The sequence below is a fragment of the Neomonachus schauinslandi genome, chromosome 1 (genome assembly GCF_002201575.2).
Source record: "Neomonachus schauinslandi chromosome 1, ASM220157v2, whole genome shotgun sequence".
Taxonomy (NCBI): domain Eukaryota; kingdom Metazoa; phylum Chordata; class Mammalia; order Carnivora; family Phocidae; genus Neomonachus; species Neomonachus schauinslandi.
The window spans coordinates 176,737,494-176,752,058 of record NC_058403.1 but is presented as its reverse complement, the minus strand read 5'-3'; the positions used below and the strand labels follow the sequence as shown (position 1 = coordinate 176,752,058).

Genomic DNA, 14,565 nt, shown 5'->3' with positions numbered 1-14,565 from the left:
TTGAGAGGGGCAAAATGCACAGAATTCCTTTGTGCAGCAGTGAATTTTTCTTTGATTACACTTGACAGGCTGTACTGTGACCCAAGTATCACAGTTAGCCCCTTGTCCATGCGGGGCTGCAAGCGGTGGGGGTACATGTGACGACCTTAACAAATAATAGTGATAAACAGGGACTATCCCCAGAAAACCCATTCACAATGCCTACCATAAGCATACCGGTAGTTGTACGAAGCCACTATGTATTGTGGGAGTTTTGACTCTGGTTAAGGTTATAAATGACTTCCATGTTGACAAACACAACAGTCCGTTCTTTGTCATCATCTCTTCTGACCTCTTAGCCACCTCTGATGCAGCTGACAATGCTCTCCTTTATTTTTTTTAAAGTATTTATTTTAGGAAGAGATAGAGAGTGCAAGGAAGAGGGAGAGAGAAAGAAACCCAAGCTGATTCTGCACTGAGGACGGAGTCAGACGCGGGGCTCGATCTCATGACCCCAAGATCATGATCTGAGCTGAAACCAAGAGTTGGATGCTGAACCAACTGAGCCACTCAGGCACTGCAATGCCCTCTACCTTTAAACAATGTCCTCAATGGGCTCCCAGTATATCCAAATCCCCCAAATTTCCTGCCAGCTTTGCCTCTTACTTCACTATATCCTGAAACCAAATCTCTTAATGGTGTTGGCTTCAGAACCCACATCTTGGAGCCCTACTCTCCCTCTACTTACACCATGGCTCCCTTGGTGAGCTCACCCAGGTTCATGCCTTTACATGCTTACAGATCCTCAATTTGTAGGCTCAGCTAGGACATTTCTAGATCCACATATCCAAATGCCCACTTGACAGCTCAATCTGGGTTAATAATAAACAGCTCAAAGCCCATGTGTCTACAGCTATACTCCCGGTTTCTCCTGCTTCCCTCATCCACCCTGACAAAGACTCCTGGCTTGACCAAACTTTAGTCAGGCTCCTGAAACCACCTGGGCACCTCGCTATAAAATCCAGTTTTAGCAAGAACCCTGCTAAGTCAGTTTAACTACAAGCCCCTCCACCACCTTCAGTATCTGATCACTGCTGATACGTGACTGGTTTCCTCATCCTCCATCATCCCCCAGGGAGTGTCTGATCACCCTGATGTGTCTTCAGCAAGAGCCCTGTTAGATCTGTGTAGCTCAGACCCTCTGCTTACCCACCATGTTTCTTCTGGTAATTCTCCATCTACGGACACCCACTCTCCTCCCTGGTTATAAATTCCTACTTGCCTGGGCTGTATTCAGAGTTGAGCCCAATCTCTCTCCCGCATAAAATCTTACAGGAGTGTTCCCAACACCTATTGTGATAGTCCTGAATAAAGTGTATCTTACCATCTTTAACAAGTGAGATTAATTTTTTTTTTCCTTTAATACCCTCAAACCTGTTCCCCTACAGGGTTCCCTATTTCAGTAAAGGGCAGCTCCATCCTCCCAGCAGTTGCTTGGGCGCAAAGCCTCCATCTTCTAACTCTTTCCTTTCCACTCACAAGCAATCCTTCAGATGATACTACCCCATCATTCAGCACAAAAATCTCAGAGTCATCCCTGATGCAACCTTTTCAAATTCCACATCTATTCAACCAGGAAATCCTTTGGCTCTTCCTTCAAATCAAAAGCAACTCTAACTACTTCTCTCCACTTCTATTGCCACCCTGGTCCTAGCCACCATCCTATCTCATTGGGATGATTACAGTGACCTCCTAACAAGTCGCCCTCCCTATCATCTTGCTTTGTTCACCCACAGGCAAATTTCAAAATGGCTTCCAGAGTGATCCATTTAAAGCATGAGTCAGATCCTGACCCACCTCAAAGCCCATCAATGGTTCCCTATTTTACTAAAAGACTGAGTCCAGTGAGTCTTCATGCCCTACTCAGTTTGGCCCTGTTACTTCCTTTTTTTTTCCCCCCCCAAAATTTAACTTTTTTTTTTTTTAACTCTACACCCAACCTGGGGCTCAAACTCATGACCCCAAGATCAGGAGCCACTTGCTCTTCTGATTGCACCAGCCAGGCACCCCCCAGCCCTGTTACTTCCTGACCTTGCCTCTGACTACTCTCCCCCTTGATGACTTTACTTCAGCCACACAAGCCAACTTGCTCTCTTTAGAACATGTTAAATCTTTGCTCCAATGCTCCCACACTTCACAGTCAGACTTAACCTGATTATTTACAGTTGGAACCCCTTCCTCAGGCAATCTGATCTCCCTCACCCTTCTATATTTTCCCCCCAGCCCTATCACTGTGTATTTGTATTTTATTTCCCTGCCTGTCCCCAACCCCTAGAACCATGAGCAGAGGGCTTGATAGCGGTGTCATTCACTGATAGAGTCCCCATCAACTTGAGCAACGCTGTCCATTAGAAATATAACGCCTGCCACACATGTCATTGTAACCACACTGAAGCAGTAAAAATTCAGGTTAATAATTTATATTATTTAACCTAATATAACAAAAATATGATCATTTCAATGTATAATCAAGAGAGAAGAATAATTCAAGTATTTCATATATTTTTTCCATACAAAGTCTTTTAAATACTTTGTTGAATTTACACTTACAGCACATATTAAGTTTGGGCTAATCGCACTGCAAAACATGCGGTTAGTGGTTTCCACATTAGACAGTGTAAGTTTACTCTATTTTATTCTACTCTATTGTATGCTTCTTCCGTTTCTTAAAAATCCTTGGGCACAATCCACTAAATAGATTTCCTAATCCACAAATGGGTCCCAATGCCCACTCTGAAAATCACTGTTCTAAATAAACTTTAAGGTAAGTCATCTGTACTGAACAGATTTTAGGGCACTTCCTCTGACCTGTAGGGACAGTCAGGACCCTCTGAAAGGGAAACAGACTTCCAGAAAAAAGAGGCCTGGAGGGATAGGCCGAGGAATTAAAGTACCATGCCAATCCACAGACTGAAATCATCACCATCCATCCGATGATGCAAGACTGTTTTTTTAATTAAAAGGTAATTTTAAATAAGTCATTGCACTTTCAGATAATTAACAAAACATCTAATTACTTATAATTATATACTACATACATGCTAATATACAAAATTCAAGGGAAAATGTGCATGATTTTCACACTTCAAAAAGAGTACATTTGAACAGAGCATAAAGACTTCAAGCTTTTTCATTCTTCTCCCCTCCCCACCCCCACCATGCCAAGGCTACAGAAGTCCAAGAGTTCAGATCAAGGACAGAGAAGTACAAACTTAAATGATTAATCTTCATATTTCAATTGCAAACTCCCACTCACCAGCAGTCCTTTTCAAAAGGTACTATAAACTTCAGATCAGAACTCAACCCTGGACAGAAGGTCAACTTTTAAAATGGACTCAAAATAAGGATTCTACCACCAATTGAACATTTGCTCCTTTAAGGTTCTGGATGTTACTAGATACGAGTTGGGTAATGCAGTCAAGGTTAACACAGATCTGCAACCTTAAACAGGGTTTTGTTTTTGTACAGTTAAGCTTCAAATTTCTTCCTGAGGTTTGTGAATTGCCAAAGTAAGGCAATACTTCCTACATCTCTGTTAAGCTGTTATGTTGTCACCTAAACTGAGAATCTCTTCCTAAGATGCTCAAGGTGAGCAACTGGGATATTTGTGCCCTTGGCAGATGGAAGAACAAAAACATCATTTTAAAAAGATGAATAAACCATTTGTTATTCGGTTTTGTATTTCTGACTGTTCACAGTGCAAAATATGGCTAGTTGATAATCGCTGCAGAGATTGCCTTTACTACTAAATATGCCTTCATGTACATTTCAACAAGTGGCTTCTGCTTGAAAACGAACTCTATTGAGCATATTTCTCTGGAAATCAATATTTAAAAAATTTTTCTCTTTGAAACTAACATTCAAGAGAAACAGCTCTTGTTTACAGAGTAAGTTAGTTTAGCATTATGGTTAACAATGTTTAAAAACAGCTAACTTAAAATGCAAACATTTAAATTTTGAAGTTTAACTGTTGGGAGGCCAAGTCAGTTCTATGAAAATATAAACAACATGAGGACAGTCATGTTTCCCCCAATTCCATCCCATTAAGAATATTTCAGGTCACCATTTTGTTGGGTTTAGGAGTAAGACCTCAAACAACTCTGAGGTTGTAAGAGAGTTACAAATTTATTTATTTTTTGATAGTTACAGATTTAAGTGCTTGGGATGAACCTTGAAAACATCATGCTAAGTGAAGGAAGTCACTCACCAAAGACCACATATTGTAGGATTCCATTTATGGGAAATGTCCCAAATAGGTCAATCTATGCAGACAGAAAGTAGATTAGTTGTCAGGTGCTGAGTTGAGGAGAGTGACTGCTGATGGTTATGGGGTCTCTTTCTGGGGTGCTGAAAATGTTCTGAAACCAGACTGGGATGATAGTTACAAACTCTGGCAATATACTCAAGGCCATCGAACGGTACATTTTAAGTGGGTGAATTGTATTGTGATATGAATTATATCTCAATAAAGCTATTAACAAAATTAACATGCCTGATAATGTTCATAACAGCATTGGCATGAAAGATACAAGAAAATCAAGTTAAGCTAACATTGCTTCCATACAAGGCTAAAATACAAAAATCGCTGATACCCTGGTCTCCCCACTATAGATCACTTTCTCCCAGCAACCAATATTTGCCCTTCCTAACACTAGTCATCATCATCGTTCATAATCTGGGTCTTCCGCTCTCTAAAATAAACTCTATGAGGACAGAGACCATGTCCTTCTTATGCAGTGCTATGATCTTGGCAACTAGCACACAATCATCAGTAAATATCTACAGTAGGAATTTATATATGTATGCAGTGTGTACTCTTGTATGAATGAATGACAGAATGAAAGAAAGAAAGAAAAAGAAAGAAAAAGGAAAGAGGAAAGAAAGAAAGAAAAGAAAGAAAGAAAGGAAAGGAAAGGAAAGGAAAGGAAGGAAGGAAGGAAGGAAGGAAGGAAGGAAGGAAGGAAGGAAGGAAGGAAGGAAGGAAGGAAGGAAGGAAGGAAAGAAAGAAAGAAAGAAAGAAAGAAAGAAAGAAAGAAAGAAAGAAAGAAAGAAAGAAATCATCGGATTGGGGCAATTCAACCAATCAAGTTGTTGTGTTTGAATTGTCCCCTTAAACCTGTTCTCCAATTCTCCCATGCTCCTGGCCACCCTGGCAGACACATTTCCCAGCAGCCACTGCAGCTTCTTGCAACCAGGAGACCATAATCTTACCAATTAACAGTCAATGGATGAGATATGTGCAATTTTTAACTCATTTGAATCAAAGAAAACTGCTTGCCATGGACTTCTCCACTATGCTTCAATGATGTGAATAATGACAAAGTCCTAAGGTAGGAGAGCAAAAGAAAGAAAGAACCTGCCCAGGTAAGCTACACTGGTCAGACTGTTACATAAGAGAGAAGTAAATTTCCCTTTTATGTAAGCCATTGTATGTTGGGGTCTCTATGCTAATACCAGCCTAGTCTTTACCCTGATTGTTAAGCCCGGGCATGGGTGTATGGGGAGAAGGAGGGAGTGAAAAGGACTCCAGTGCTTAACTGAACAGACTAGTGAATCAGCTAGGGTGGTTATCTGGTGGCTCAGTGAAGACACTGTTATGTCTACACAACAACTTGATAAATTAAGTCACATGATTCAAATGTGGAATGCTATAAAGAGGTCACTTTGAAATGGACTAAACTTTGAATGTTACTGGCATTAAATATTTAAATCAAATAAATACACACTTTCAGAAGAGCCAATGGATATATTTTAAATAGCCAAATAGCCATTTTACCTTTATTTGTAACCGAGCTATAATCTGCAATATGCAAGACACAATGAATAGTCTATAAGGATGCTTTATACTCCTTGATCCAACAAAAAAGGGCTCAAATTGGGGGTAGGAGAATACTGCAATGATTATACTTTTAGATTGTTTCTTAACTTTCTCACAAATAAGTTGACCATACAAAAGAAATTTTAAAAAAAATTAACGAGCACATAAGATGTGAAACTTGAAGATGCCTAAAACGTTTAAAAATAACCATTTAATCGTAATCTATATGGGCTTGAAGATTACCATCCACTCCCAATACCACTCAGAACTGATACAAGAATATGAATTTTACAAATTGAATTTGAATCTCAAGCAAAAATGCATGTAGGTACAATGCCAATGTTGAGGGAAAGCAGAGAGAAAATGATGTATAAACCTGTATTAAATCACCAAACTAAGGCAGCCATGATAAAATGACATCAGTATAACTGTGACCTGAACAAGATGTCTTTTTAGATACGGTCTTGACATTCTACGTGACCATCGGTAAGTTACTGATTGTCTATGGAACCACCTTCCCAGTCTGTAAAGTGGGGATTATAATCATGGCTGCCTATTTCTCCAGAATGCTAGCACCAAACCCATTTTGTAAAGTGTTCAGATCTACTTGGAAAAAAAATTGTTTTATTGCTACCAAGTAAGAGGGCTGTTATTTATGACTCTTCAGACCTTTGAATCTAAATTTGAAAAATGGCTTCATCTGTTTTTCTGAATTTGCCTGGCCGCTTTTATGCACATAAGTAGTTTTTCCCGAAGTGCCAATGTAGACATATTTACTTGCATCTATGCTTTTAATGATTCCCAGATTTCAAATGTGGCATGCCATTTACTGAGAAGCACCCGGGACCTGAAATCTACCTCTTTTTGATGGTGCGGAGATGGTGCTGGCTTCTCTGTCATCACTGGATAGCATGATCGTCTCAGGTTTTTGTTCGCTTTTGAGAGACAGCGTGCCCACGCATGCACACGTACGAGGGGGATGGAGGGGCAGAGGGAGAGAGAGAATCCTAAGCAGACTCTGTGCGCTCGATCCCACAACCCTGAGATCATGACATGAGCTGAAATCAAGAGTGGGACGCTTAACTGAAGGAGCCACCCAGGCGCCCTGAGGTCTTCTCTGTTTAAGGCTTATTTCCAGGGAAGAAACAGTTGCCATTCCAGACATTTTACAGACTTTTTTTTTTTTTACATTTTTAACAAACCTTTTTTTCCTTTATATATAAGAGATCAAAATAAATAAGGATTAGTTTCTGAAGGCTCTTTGAGCTTGTTAAAAGGTAAAAAAAAAAATGTGATTTATCATTTAAATCTCTATACCTTCACTAATTTCTAAAAAAATAAAATAAAATTTGAAATGAGGGTTAAGCAAGATGGAATTGATATTGTAGAAGAATAAGAATAACCCAATGTTAATTGGGGGTAGAAAAAATGAAGTTTATTTAAAAAGATCTCAATCACAATAAGTTGGAGTAGGAAAAAACCATACAGAGATTGAACAAAAACTCTTCCTCCGAGATTCCTAGCAGTCAAGTTTAAAAGAAAAATTATATGAATTTGTTACTCAGCTTCCTTTGTGTCATGACAGGAGCCATCAGAAGGACAAAATTTTTCACTGTTCCTGAAATTTGACAAGGAGTTCCTCATTTGCAGTATATCGTACCATATAATACACCGTGTCCTTGACATTAATTATAAAGAGAGAATTTTTTCTCTTCCCATGGACTACCTCTCTTTAGTCAACACTAATGAAAATTTCCTGGAACTTTTTTCTTTTTTTCCCCCCAAACTTGCCCGTCTCACGATATTTTAAACTTTGAACAGTATCACAGAATTGGAAACAAATCACATCACATCCATTCAAGCGTGCCCATTTTCAAGTCATGGGTGTTAGCGTAGGCATTATAAAGACATCAAGTCAGAAGAAAAATAATTCATGCTTACAGGTGACTCCAAAGAAAACAATGAAAACTGCCCAGGATGCCCTTATTTGAAGCTGTCGGGGTAACACAACTCTCAAGGTGAATATTTCATCTTTTCAACCATGCTTTCAGCTTTGCTTAATCACAGTGTTGAGCTCTGCTAGAAGTCTTTGCTAGCTAATGGCACGAGATGAGTTAAACACCTGGCACAGCTTTGCACGAGGAACGTCTTGGACTGAGATCTCGCAGGGCTCACGGAGACCAGGAGACACAACGTACAGCCGAGCTGAGTCGCTGTGGCAGAGAGGGAATGGCCCACAGAACAGAAAATATTTCCTGCATGGCCCTTTACGCAAAAAGTTTGCAGATCCCCGAAGTTAACTAAGCTTTCCTTTTTAAGACTGGACAACTGAGTCTCAGCAAAGGGAAGTGCTTTGACTTGATAACCCGAAATACTAACTGGGATCCACCCTTTCCATGCCGCAGTGTACAAATGAGACTGTCCTCCGTGGGGGCCAATCAGGTGCTTCCCACAAAGGTCTCATTTAAACACCAATGATGGTGAAATGCAGCAAGTTGGATTTTTTGCCTCCAATCAAATGTGCCAGAATGCAACTCTAAAAACAAATCCATACCTTTAAAAGGCGTCCTAGAGTCCCAGAATGCTTGGTAAGATTAAAAACAAAAGTGATCTAAGAATCTTCACATTATAAAGTTTCAAAAAAACCCCAAAACATGTTCAACTAAAGAGTAGGAAGTCTCTGTCTTACAAATTCATAAACTCAACTTAGTAATATCTGAGTGGAGACTTCGCACAACCAGGTCAGCAAGGAACCTGTTTTAAAACAGACACAAATCCACTAAAGCAAATGGAGCTGTTATTGGCCAAAATTCAAAAATAAAATGAAGATGCTACTTGAGAAACCTCAGCCATGAAAATGACCTGTAAGATTACCTTGTGTCAGATGACCACAGCCACACCAGAAATTTGGAAATCAAGAAAATACGGAGCACCTATAACCATTTTAAACAGAGTGCTTTTTTCGTCCCCCCTCCCAAAAGTGAGTTTGAGAAAATTCAATTTAGCTTTAATTCATCAAGCTACATTAGTCTCTCTGAAAACTTCTGATTTTAAAATCAAATACTCATTTGATTTTCAAGCAAGGTCAAGACAACAAGGCAGCCTAGCACTGACATCACAGGGATATGCCCCACGCCGCTCAGCAGTTACATCAATGTGCTGGGTTGCTATGGTGCTTGACTATTAATTTCTGAAAGAAGGTGATTATAAAGCCGCCAGATGAACATCAATCGGATGACACCACTTCGGCACCGAACACTGACATGTGCTACTCATGTTTGCAGCAAGTTCATTTTTATGAATCACCACTTTTGTGATGTGAATATTCCTTTCTAACTTTAAGCCCACCAAGTCAACAGCCAAAAAAAAAAAAGTTCAGCTTCAACAAAGAAGATAAAGTTTGATAACATTTTGGGGGGAAAGAGACTCTGCGGACCATTTCTTAAGGGCAATCTTTTCTTGAAAGATCTCCCAAAAGACGCTACTACATACAGACTTACACACAAATGCACACACACATATTTGGTAACTACACAGACCGGAAAAGAGTTCAATTAAGATATACCTAGAAGGAGGGAGATATGGGCCAAGACATAATTCCACTAATCATATTTGCATTTACCTTTTTGGCTTCTGGAAAGCAATCTTCAGGTATAGTCACCTCAAAAGGTCACTTCTTACCCTGAAAACAAAAGAGAACGTCAAAATTCGAATGTCAAGAGACAGTAGCAACCACCCATCTGCCTGGGATAGATTCAAGAACAACAAAAGAACTCAGTTACATTGCATGGCAAATGACTTTCAGAGTTAATAATAAAAACAAGTCCCAAGACCACTGATCTGGCACACAGGCCTGTGAGCTCCTCAAGACAACAAAAACAATGTGGATGGAAAAAGTAAAGGTGAAACATTTCGAATTTTGCATATGAACTTTTTCTCATCTTGTCATCTATCAATTTATTTTCTGGTGCAATAATATGTGACTCATAGGCCTTTGTTTTTGGAAACCAGACTGCTCCTTGAACGTGTCTGTTTGGTTAACATCCACAACATCTCTGATTTCATTAAAGCACAGGCTTGCCCCCCCCCCCCCCCAGCCTTAGTAAGAGAGTGAGTTCTTATAGACAAGATGCTTTATGCCACCCTGGAACCTTTCAAAATGAATACAAGCACCAAGATCTTCAAGTCTGGGGAGGGGTAGGGGGTTAATCAGTTGGTGAAAGCTGTTCACACTATGTTTTCCACTTAGCATTTATCTACCAAATCTACCAAGTTAAATAAAAATGGTTTGTGTCAGATGAAATAAACAATTGAAACCGACCTCCCTAAAACACAAAGAAAGCCTGGAACATGTTTTATCCCACATCTACTCCTGCATCTGCATACTCTCTTATGCAAAACAGTGTGTAATCCTCTAAGAAACATTACAAGCTGCCTCTTTCTGCCCATGTAACTGGGATCAACATATGGCACAAGTGAAAAGAAAAACATTTGTTTATTAATTTAGATCAAGTTACCGACAGGGTACGGATTCATTCCACATCAGCTGACCAAATGCTCATGTAATTTTTTTGTAAGATGCTAAGATCGTATCGTCATTTTACTAAAATGTTAATATCCTTTTGCTCACTCTTCAGAACAATATGTAATGAAGTGGTTTTAATTTTATACAGAATATATCCCTGCTTATCCCTCTGCTGTCAGCCCTGAATGTGGAAAGGCAAACATTATTGAGAAGAGTTAAATCTTATTTCACAAGGGCTAAAATTTGAAAGTGGCACTTTGGTGAGTACTATCTTTGAGGAATTGATCTGAGGCCAATTTATGACATTTCCACAAGCAAGTATATGCAGATTCTTGCCATAAAGATTGGAAAAAAAATGCAGGCTCTGAGTGAAATCATAATTTTCATGTTTACTGTAAGAGGAAATTGGAGGTTTTCACCATAAATGTTCACCATTTGGGTGGGGGAAAACCCTCGCTCTGGGACTTAAAATTACTATTTTGCAACCTGCCCCAAATCTTTTTGTTTTTACACAAAACAATTCAAATTGAAAATGAAAATTTTGAGACACATTGCTGATGTGTGTCCCCAGGATTGGTTTCTCTACCGGTGAGAATTCTGTCATAGGGCAAATGGTGCTACGAAAACAGGGAGCAATGATGCTGGGGTCCTCAGGGTAATGGGGAGATCTGCAAAGCAGCCCAAGAGCTCATTAGATACAAGGCACAGCAATAATCGTATACACGAGAAATTTCCATCTCACCACACATGCAATCTTAAATGGAAAGGAAGTGAACTCTGGCAGATCCTACTGAAGTCAAGGCAAGAAGGGCCATTCTCCCTCCTTTTTTACTTGAGATATTCTCCAATGTGTGTGCTCTAAACTAATGTTCATGTTCACCTATTGAGTTGCATTTATTTTTGCATGTTTGCCAGTCAGATCTATAGTATTAGACTTTGCATTGCAGATGAGATTGCTATCCTATAGGCCTGGCAAACAACTGGACCTTATTAAAATTTAATTTAAAAAAAAAAAAAACCTGCTGAAAATGCCTACTTTGAATAAAGTTATCTCGAGCCATGTATTCAAACCCGTAGAAGGATTTCAGGGAAGAATGGGGCCTATTTCTCTATGCACCTGTCTACACAGCACAGTGTGTAAGTGAACAGAACAAAAATACATGCTGATTTACCCTCACATTTTTACAAGTATAATTTTCCCCTAGGGAAACAAAATTATACAACTGACCTTCCAAGTTATAATTACTAAAGCGATACAAAATCGGCTATATTTAATTTTTAGTTATAAAAAAAAAAAAAAAAAAACACAAAAAAAAACCTGGCAGTGGGATACAAATCATGTTTTTCTCCATTGTGAAGTTCCATAAATTTTAATGCATATGCACATTTGACCACTCATTAATTTATTTCTGTTGATTTTAGTTTTTAGTATAATTAGCCAAGTAATCTAAAAGATATTTTTCTAGCTTTGCAGAGAAAAGATTAATAGTTCAACAGCTGTTTGCCATCACGCTAAATTAAATGAAATGTGTCAATATAACAGACAAGAAAATTAGGGAGTAGTACTGGGGCCTGAGTCTGCATCATGACGAGCCTGGAGGAATCAGAAATCAACAACCAGCAGAACAACCTGCATTTCATTTTTTTTCCAAAATGTAAAACTTCTGTTTCCAAAGCAGTTCGCTATTTTTTTTAAACAATCACTTTTACTCATCAAATATATCAACTAGTTACCTGAATGCTTACTCACCGCACATGCATCAAAACTAAAATTAAATGGTTATGTAAAGCTTTTAAGTTTTTTTTTTAATATAAAAAGAAAAATATTCCCCTCCAGCCCACTCGTCTTCTTTTAAAATGCTGTTACCATCTGAATTGCATTGTCTTCCTCTCCCTTTCTGAAGTTTCCTATTGGTTTTAGGTTTTAAAAGTGAGCCAGGAATACGGTAAATAGAAATGACTTATTTTCCTTTGTGTCATTCTCTGTACAGTTAAGATCCCGTGAACACGAGTACTGTTCCTGGTGTGGCCCCCTCACTACCGTTTGCGAGAGTGTTGTCCACCTGAATCTATGCGTTGACCATAAAGACCTTGAGCAAGACACCGATCTTCAGCAGCAACTCTCCTCTTCCTCTACCTTCCCAACCCCCACCCCTTAAGAATTTCCCACTGTCTGTAGACCTCTTAGGTTACCATAGTGCTACAACGTCACACTTGGTAGGGGTGTATTTTGCCCCTCGTTTCATCTATTCGAGAAATAATACATGATGCCAACTGGTATGGCGTAGTCAGAACCAAGTTGCAGGTAACTTGACCTCATTTCACAAGACTGAAAATGAACAAGTCTTGAACAATATACACTCTACTTTTCCCACTAAAAGTATGTCCCCCCTTTCTTCCATGGCAGCTGAAGGAAATGATCTACATCAGGATTTCTGCACTATGTTTCATTTTACACGATCATACAAAAGGGACTGGGAAAGACAACCAACGTTGTTCATCTTAACCTTCAGTCCACCAAATGAGGGCTGAGAAGGTACTGGGTCCCAGGTGTCACTGGGGATGCAAGGATGTCACGGCCAGCTCCTGGCCCACGAGGAAGGTGGCAATTTAGTAATTTGTCTCTGGTTAGAGAAGACCTTCTCTGAAAGCCCAGGAAAAAAAGTTCAAGCTTCTCATAACCCAAATATTCCAAGCAAAGGACATGTACTTCATCTAAGAAAACAGAAGGTCTAAATGGGCCAATTTCCAAGAGACGCCTGCCTCTTTAACTAGAGACTCCTAACTCATGTGGATTTTCATGTATCGTTTTTCAAAGATTTCTTAGGAAAACAGGAGCATATCAACACAAATTTGCCTAGCTGAGAAATGATAGTACGAGGGTCACTTCATTTTCTGCACTCGAGACAAGAAAATCCACTCAGAAATCAACCACAGAGTTTTTTCTCTGCTCTAATAACTTCAATATTGAGTCAGGCTTACAGAAAGAAAAAGCAAAGAGGGCAGGAAGGAAGAGAGAAAAAGAAGTAAGAGGCAAAGAAACCGGGAGCGCAGAAGAGGGGGAAGAGGAAAAGAAGGAAGGAAAATGGAAAGGAAAAGGAGCAGCTGCAGAGTTCAGGCCTTTGGGACAGCGGCCAGGCTCGCAGGCTTACAATCACTACGTTTCTGTTACTTCTGTTACTTCTGTCTACCAAAGAAATCCACCATCATTTCCTAACGTCCCCTCCTGTGGCTGCGAGGAACATTTTACTTCCTTTCTCCTCACCCTCTGGGACTCTTCACCAAATCGTGGAACCTAACTCTGAGGTCCATTCTCCTAAGAAAAACCGAAAATACTAGAAGGTAAGCCACATGGCGCAGGCAACGCCAGGCAAGGCGCACCCTGGGAAACTGCTCCAGGCTGTCAGCCCTCCACCCGCCCCCCCCAAGCTGCTCCACACTGGTCCATCTCTTTTGGAGGAACTCCTCTAGCTTACCTTACAGAAAAGTAAAACCCTGGTCATGGTCATGTGAAAATATTTTATAGGTATCCCTTAACAGCCTTTAAATGTTGAAACCTAAAAACAATATTTGCTGTTTTCTCTTTGAAGCTCTAACAAAGCCTTTGTTTTAGATTTACCTTGAGTGTGCAATAAGAGTTAATAATCAAATCCATCCCAACCCCCACAAATGTTAAACAAAAAGATAAAAGAAATGCAAATAGCTATTGTCATGGAAAGTTAAAGTACCTGTCTGTATTTTTAAGTGAAAACTATTATCTCTATCAATCAAAATTTAAGAATACAATAGCACTAATCACAGAAGGTGCTCTGACGGAGTTACTTTTCCTCATAAAAAAAAAGTATTTTTCCCCTTAAAAACCGAGTATAAAAGTCATATACTTACAATTAGATAGGGTATTTGTAATTTTATTATTAAAAACCTACAGCAGCCTCACTGTTAATAAATGCTTCTAAGTCTCTAGACTGATTTGTACCCAAGAAGACCCAACTCCCTACATATTTTCATAAGGTTGATGAAATTTTATTTAAATTCTCACAGTTTCCAACCTGCGGGGGAACAGCACACTCTTCTGTTGAAAAGAGTTACTCAAGCAGAGGCAACAGTTAACTGGTAATGCAAACTCCTTCTTTTAGACTCTGGACACAATTCCTAGTCCCTGAAATATCTTTACATAGGACAT

General features: G+C 39.4%; 1 protein-coding gene across 1 annotated transcript in view; it reads right to left on the bottom strand.

The window, feature by feature from the left end:
* Positions 1 to 14,565, bottom strand: part of FOXP1 (forkhead box P1) — a 488,623-nt gene that overhangs the window by 308,099 nt on the left and 165,959 nt on the right. Inside the window, exon 3 of the mRNA XM_021695139.2 lies at positions 9,480 to 9,539. The gene's annotated coding sequence lies outside the window, so the exon portion shown is untranslated. The remainder of the gene's footprint in view (positions 1 to 9,479; positions 9,540 to 14,565) is intronic.